This window comes from Penaeus vannamei, chromosome 13 (genome assembly GCF_042767895.1).
Source record: "Penaeus vannamei isolate JL-2024 chromosome 13, ASM4276789v1, whole genome shotgun sequence".
NCBI lineage: Eukaryota > Metazoa > Arthropoda > Malacostraca > Decapoda > Penaeidae > Penaeus > Penaeus vannamei.
The window spans coordinates 22,214,597-22,223,077 of record NC_091561.1 but is presented as its reverse complement, the minus strand read 5'-3'; positions in this window follow the sequence as shown (position 1 = coordinate 22,223,077).

The following is an 8,481-nucleotide window of genomic DNA, read 5'->3' as shown; positions in this document are numbered from 1 at the left end:
ATTACTAATGGCGGCTCCTGCGTGCGAGGCGGCCGACGTGACTGGGGATCGCTATCTAAGGCGCGTCGGAATCACCGGGGCGGAACGTGCCCTGGTTGTTTGTATTAATTAAATTTTCTTCGGCTATTTAATTGCGGGTGTTGTTATTCTTTTATGGTACGCTGCTATGTCTGCATGTCTTTTTGGGCGGGTGGGGGTAGGGGGGCGGGTGTAGGAGTTGCTCTTTATTGTAATGAGTGGGATGATTAAAATGATTTTGATAATGATGAAAGGCTGGAATTGCATGCTGGTGTTGGTACCTTCATTAGCAAAGACAGAAAGGAAAAAGGAGTGTCCACATGCATATACATGATAATGATAAAAGCACTAATTGTTAATGATAATAATAATAATGATAATGACATTATCATTATTATCATTATCGTTATTCTCAATAATGATGTTATTGTTATCATCATTATTATTCCCATTATAATTTTTATTATGGTTATCATTATTGTTGTCATTATCATTACCATCTTTATTATTATTATTGTTATTATTATTATTATCATTATTATTATTATTACTACTATTGTTATTATTATCATTATCATCATTATCATTATCATTATCATCATTATTATTATCATTATCATCATTCTTATCACTATTATTATCATTCCATTATTATCATTATTAATGTGATCATCATTATTAACACTATTATTATCGTTATTTGCATCATTATTTTTATCATCATTATTATTATCTCCATTACTTATTATCCATTACTTATTACTCCATTATTATTATTATTATCATTACATTACTTATTACTCCATTACATAATTATTAATAATTACTATTATCATTATTAGCATCATCATCATTATCATTGTCGTTGTTATTATTGTTGTCATAATCACTATTATCATAATCATTATAGTAATAATTTATTATCATAATCATTATCATTATTGTTATTATCTTTATCATAATCATCGCTTATTATCAATAGCATTGTCATAATTACCATTATTATTATCATTATTATTAACATTATCATTATTATCATTATCATTATTATTATCATTATTATTAACATAACTATTATTATTATCATTATTACTATTATTATTATAATTATCATTACTGTTATTATCATTACTATTTTCATTATTACTACTATCATTGTTAGTCATTGTTATTATCATTATTATCATTATAATTGTCATTATCATTATCATATCTATTAATATCAGGTTATCACTGTTATCCTCACAATTGTTATTATCATTATTATCATCATTACCATAATTGTCATCATTATTATTGATAATTTTTATTATGTTATAGTTATTATTATCATTATCTTTATCATTACTGTTATCATCATCACCATTATTATCATTGGTATCATTATCATCACCATTATTATCAGTGTCATTATCAGTGATGGCAATGCTGATAATCATTATCGTGGTCGCTCCCCTCCTCCTCGTTATCCCCTTTATCATTATCCTCGTGACAAGGACAATGAAGATAACGACGCCAAGTGAGATTGCAATTACAATGATGACCGCTGCAGGTGACGGCGGCGGCAGCGTCCCCATCAGTCCGACCAGCTGTCCAGTCATTACAGATGCTATGGATTGGTCACAGGTCAAGGGTCATCGAGATCATGAATGAGATGCAGTTTCCTTAATTGCAGTGTTGCGGAGAACTGCAAGGAGTCAGGGGAGGAATAGCGTCAGGAAAGCTGCCTTTCTTTGTCAAATGTACTAAGAATGACCTTTGTTGTGGAAATGTCTTTCATTCTACATGTGAGGTCTTGAGTACTGTACTGTGCAGAGACCAGTGGACGGATGCGAACCCCACGATTTTATGTTTATTTATCTATTTATTTATTTTTTAATATGGGTGCGTTTGGGTTTGTCTATGACCATGTGCATATATGTATGAATATACGTGCGTGTCTACCATTGTAAAGTACCCCCCTCCCTCCCACTGCTCCGCCCCCCTCCCTTTCCCCCGGAGCCTCAGACATCCACCCGGTAACAACTCAATCCACGCCCGACGCAACGCGGGAAATATCAATTACTTTTATCTCCCCATTTCTCGAGGGAGGGAAAGGGAAACGGGGGGAAAGAGGGAGAGGGCGAAGAGGTGGAGCAGGGGGGGGGGGACGAGGGAGCCGAGGATAATGTCACGCTGGCATGACAGTACTGGAGAGGAGGGGGGAGGGGGAGGGAGTTAAACACGAACGGAATAATACAGAGGTCAGGGATACCCGGGGTTCAGCAAACTTTAAATGGACGAAAATTCTTTCCTTCTCTCTCTCTCTCTCTCCCTCCCTCCCCCCTCTCTCTCTTTTTCTCTCTCCCTCTCACTCTTTCTTTCTCTTTTTTTAGTGTCGGGGATATTGAAAGGGTTATCTTCATTTATTATCATTTGAGTGTTCTTAACTGACTCTCATTATTCTCCTTCCTATTTCCTTTCCCATTCCCTCATTCTCTCTTCTTTATTGCTGATTTGCTGTCGTCATTTTCTCCCCCTTTCCTTTGTTATTCAGCCATCTCTTCTGAGTGTTATTGGCATCCATTCCGGTTCCTCAAGCAATTAATCCAATTGACCTTTGCACCTTGGCAACACTGATACGTGTTTTTATGCTCTTTATCTCTCCGTTTTCTTCGGTTTTGTTTTGTTTCCGTCTTCGAACATTTTCCTCTCTGTCTGCCCCCTCCCCCTCTCTGCATATGCGTATACACACATACATATATGTGTGTGTGTGTAGTTACATATAGGTAGATAAACAAACGTGTAGATATTTAAATGTGTGTATGTGTGTATGTTGGCATATACATGCACACACGCACACGTTTGTATATTTACTTACACATATATTTTCAAATTGTTTCCTCGTATTCCCTCCTTCTCAGACGACGCAGAAGGCGAAGGATCCAGAAACACAACCACTGTCATTTCCGGCGTAAGTGTGTGTGGCTTTGTGTCTGTGTGTTAGTGTATGCATTTGTGTTCGCACGTTATGCTCTCTCTCTCTCTCACTCTTTCTTTCCTTTTTTCTCTCGCTTTCTCATTTATTCTCTCTCTCTCTCTCTCTTTCGCTCTCTCCCTCTCTCTCTTTCTCTCTGTCTGTCCCCCTCCCCCGCCTCTCCTCTCTCTTTTCTCCCTCTTTCCCTCCTTTCTCTATCTCCCCTCTCTAATCTCCTGTCTGTCTGTCTCTCTCTCTCTCCCTCTTCCCCCCTCTCTCTCCCTTTTCCCCCTCTCTCTCCCTCCCCCCCTCTCTCCCTCTTGCCCCTCTCTCTCTCTCCCTCTTCCCCCCTCTCTCTCCCTCCCCCCCTCTCTCCCTCTCCCCCTCCCCCTCCCAGTCACTCCGTTTTCTGATGCCCTGCGTCTCCCTCTGGGCGTCTGGGGTTGAGCCGGATTACTCATCGGCGCCCAATTATCCGGCGGTCGTTAGTGACTCACAGGTCGTTTGGGGCTTAAAATGTCGTTAGTAATCGGTGAAAATGAAACCGCATGTTTATTTCACAATAGATTATTTTGAAAGTGGTTTTATGGATCTGTTTTGAATGTTAGGATTTTGTTTGTATAGATTTTGTTATGGGTATTTTTTTTAATGATATGTCTAGATAAACTTAATTAGATAATGAATATGTAGATATATAGGAAAATAAAATAATCTGTTCTTCATGAAAGTTCTCATGATAGACGGAGATATGGAGATCCGACAAAACGAGTTTTTTCATAAATACAGACAAACAGACACAAATAAATATATAACAAATTTCCCACTACAAACAACACCTGTTATGACGATCCTTGCTGTCCAATGATTACAGAAGAACGACTGCGTGTGAATGCGTTCAAAAAGGCAGTTGCCGTTGGGAGAGCAAGCCAGGGAGGGGAACGACGAAGAGGGGAGAGGGGGAGGGAGGAAGGGAGGGAAGGGGGAAGGGGGGGAGAGAATGGGGGAAAGGAGGGAAGGGGGAGGAGAGGGAAAGGGGGAATGGAGGGAGGGCAAGGGAATGGGATACCCGTTATTCCGTTCATGAGCGTGAATGAAGGAGGAGCCAGAGACGGTGGAAGAAGGGGTGGGAAGGAGAGAGAGATAGATAAATAGATAGATAGGTACATAGGTAGGTAAATGGATATATAGAAAGGCAGAGGTAGATGAATAGATAGACAGATGAACGGAAAGAGTGAGGAAGATAAATAGATAGATAGATAGACAGAGAGAGAGATAATGAGGGATAAATAGATAGATGGATAGATAGATAGATGGATAGAGAGGGAGAGGCGATAAACAGTTCACGAATACACGCAAGACAGACCGTAAGAGAAGAACCCAGTGATCAACACCTGAAAGTCCTATGCAATTAACAAGATAATTACCTGTTGAACTGCAGTAACGAGGGAGTGATTAAGCAAAGGTAATTTTTATCTTATTTACTCTCATTGGCAACTGAAGACGAGCGAAACATACACACGCTACGTTCACGTCCTCATGGAAATTATCTTTATATATTTCTTTGTTACGCTTCTCTCCTATTTATCACACTTCTCTTCCCCTCCTTTCTTTATTCTTTTCTCTTTCTATTATAATTACTTTTCCCCAATCCCTGATAACTTATTTACTAAATCACTTATCATCGTTACTTTTCGTTCGTCCTTCTCCACAGGTAGAAGGCGAGGAAACGATAAAGACATACAAGGGAGACGTGGATATATATGGTGCTTGAGGCAGACGTGATAATGGCGGAAGCGAAGATTATGAATAACGGTGAGAAAGATGTCGAGAAGAATTGAAATAAAGGAGAAAGAGTGGAAAACAAATGAATAAAGACAAATAATGAAGCAAAAATAATTGATAATATGACAATGAACATATATGAAAATATCCAAAAATACATAGAATGATGCGACAAAAATATTTCGAATCAAAATAAAAAAACAGAGAAAAACAAATAATACCAAGAAAAAAAGGGAAAAATGATAAAGGGAAGAGGACGCAAAGGGCCACTAACTGAATGGAGACGGGGGGGGGGTTAAGTGACCGGATGTAGGGGGGGGGGAGAATATATGCAGGAAGAAAGGAGATAGAGGTAGAAGGGGGTAATACCGATCTTTCTTTCTTCTCTTTTTTTATTTCCTTCTCCTTCCCACACAAAGACTGAGAAAGAGAGAGGGAGGGAGGGAGAGAGAGAAAGGGATAGATAGATAGAGAAAGAAAGAAAGAGAGAGAGGCAAGAGAGAGAGAGGCAAGAGAGAGAGAGGCAAGAGAGAGAGAGGCAAGAGATAGGAGAGAGAGAGAGAGAGAGAGAGAGAGATAAATAGATAGATAGAGAGAGACAGACACACGGACACACAGACAGGCAGACAGACAGAGAGAAAGACACAAACATACGTATATACATCCATAGATGCGTGAGGCCTTCCACCTCTTCCTTCCCTTTCCCCTCCCACTTCATCCGCCAGCTCCTCCACCTCCTCCACCCCTTCCACTTCTCTCCCTGATGCCAAGCCCGTAATTCCTTCTCTTCTTTCCCAATTTCCTCAGCCCACGCGACGAGCTCAGTCAGTCGCTTATTATACGGAAGGGTGGGGAGAGAAGGAGAGAGAGAGAGAAAGACGTTAAAAGAAAAGGGAGTGGGAGAGAGAGAGAAGGAGGGAGGGAGGGAGAGAGAGAGAGAGAGAGGGGGGAGGGAGAGAGAGAGAGAAAGAGAGAGAGAGAGAGAGAGAGAGAGAGAGAGAGAGAGAGAGAGAGAGAGAGAGAGAGAGAGAGAGAGAGAGAGAGAGAGAGAGAGAGAGAGAGAATGGAAAATAGAATAGACCTATAAACAAAAAGAAAAGAAAAAGGAAAAAGAAAAAAAAGTCCATTCTCGTGACTATTTTGCTTGACGCCCCCCCCCCCCCCGCCCCCGCCCCGAGACACACTCCACCTGCCCAACAAGGTAACGACGACCTTGATAAGTGGTATCGGGTGTGAATGGTATCGGATTTTCCACGAGACGGAGATGGTATCGGGTCTTGGGATGAGGAGGGGGAGGGGTGGAGGGGGGAGGGGGGAGGGGGGGAGTGGGTTGTTTTTGAGCGCCTCGTTTTTTGTAATCTCTTTGGTCTTTCTTTACCAGTAGGGTCGTTGTTGTCGCGGTTATGCTCTGGTTCTTCTGCTTCCCTCTTTCTCACTCTCTATCTGTCTGTCTGTCTCCCTTTCTCTCTCTTTCTCGCTGTCTCTCCAAACCTCTCTCTCATTTTTCGTTCTCTCCCTCTATATCTCCTTATTGCCTCTCTCTCTCTCTATCTCCTTATCGCCTCTCTCTCTCTCCTTCTCTCTCTCTGTATCTCCTTCTCTCTCTCTTTCTCTCTTTCTCTCTCTCTCTTCCTCCCCCCGCTCTCTCTCTCTCTTTCTCTCTCTTCCCCTCCTCTCTCTCTATCCCCCCCCCCTTTCTCTCTCTCTCTCTCTCTCTCTCTCTCTCAGTCATCATCCTGTCACCATAGTGTGCAGACGTGCTGTGTGACCTCTTGTGACCTTGACCTGTCCGTACGGGATTTGTGTTACCTTGACTATTAGGTCTTCATAGACCTGCCAGCTGTGGATTGCTGCAGTGCGCGATAATGTTCACATGATCATTTGATCTGAATCTAAAGTGATCTAAATATCATATAGTGAAGTAAAATAAGTGAAAAAACTACGTACGGACACAGATGTGCCTTGTGGGCGCGGCGTAAGCGGCCCGTGTGTGCACCTGGGTTTGCACAGGGAGGTCAGGTCGGGCCCTGTTTCTTCAGGAAATGACCCCGACCTCAAACGAAACAATGACAGACACGCCCATGGAAACCGAGGGTAGATATGGTGTCCTCCGTGAGGAAGATATCAGTGGCCTCCCCCAGGAACCAATAAAGAAAAAAGCAAAAAGACTACTACCTGACTCTGTAGAAATTACGCCCCCTGGACACCTGTGCGCACATTTCAAAGCCGACACAAAGCTTCGGACACACGGGGATAAGTATCGCTGGGTATCCCAGGCTTTAAAATTGGACCCATACAACAAGACAAAGGGGTCCATTGAACTTAAGATTGGGAGGAACAATGTGTATGTGAGATGTAAAAATGAACAAATTCTTGCCCACATAACCACTGCCGGTGCAGGTGGTGAAATTTTAGAAAAGGCGAAAGTGTATGGAAAAGGGAAGTGCACAAATGTTATTGTGTTCGACGTCCCAAGAGAAATCGAAACAGATGAAATGACGTCTTACAACGAACGCGTCGTACATGCCAAACGCATGAAGATAAATGGATTGATGACCCAGAGAGTCATCATCACATATGAGGGGGAGGTAATCCCCAAAACTATCAAAATGGTGGAGGGCATGGCACCCTTTAGATGTGCCATCTTCAAATCTCTGACCCCGTTTTGCTCCCATTGCTCAAAGTGGGGACACGGGGCACGTGCGTGTCCACGAGAGGCACCGCGGTGCCGATACTGCGCTCTTTCGCATGAAAGCTCAGAGTGCGCAGAGAAAATTTCTGAAGGTAAAATCATCCCTCGGAAATGTGTGAACTGCCGTCAGGAGCATAATGCCAACTCGCCATTATGCGCCTACTACCCGAAAGACAGAAGGACAACACATGAAAAAAAGCAGGCAGCCCCTCCCCCCAATAAACCCCGCCCAGCCCCTCGTCTTAATGACGTGCGGGAATTCCCACACCTGCAGAGGTCAACTCTGAAAGCCTCTGCAAATAAAGCCATGGCACCGGCCACATCACCAGCTGTAGCACCTGCACCAGCTGCAACACCAACGACAGCTGCAGCTTCTACTCCAGTTGCAGCACCCACTCCAGCGCCAGCTGTAGCACCAGCTGCAGCTCCTGCGCCAGTGCCAGCTGCAGCACCGACGCCATCACCAGCTCCAGCTCCTCCCTCACCGCAGCAGGAAAAGCAAGAATCCAACAGGGAAATGAAAGATTTGATACAAATGTTGTTCAAGCAGATGGAGCAGATGATGTTCATGATGCAGCAACAGATGGTTCAATTCCAGGAGAGGATTTTTGCGCTCTTCCTCGAGCAACGACAACATCCAGTGGGCCTTGGAAACGGTCAAGTGATGATCGATGGATCAAAATAATCTGTTAAAGTGCATTACCTGGAACATTAACAGTTTACAGAAACGCAAGGCGACCCTCGCTCAGTATCTTCACTCGGAAGATGTTGATGTGTGTTGCCTCCAGGAAGTTAGAACTGATGCTCGTTATGCAAAAATTGCAGGATACACATATCACGACAAACCTAATATTGCTAATCCTTCTGCAAGAGGACTTGGTATTTACATAAAAAATAGTATCCCATCAAAAGTGATCGATGACAACCGTGACAATGCAAGTGCTGAATATCTTGGTGTTAAAATATTTCTTGATGGTAGAACCATCACCATCATTAATGTATATAACCCACATGATAGTGAAGTGGTACCTAA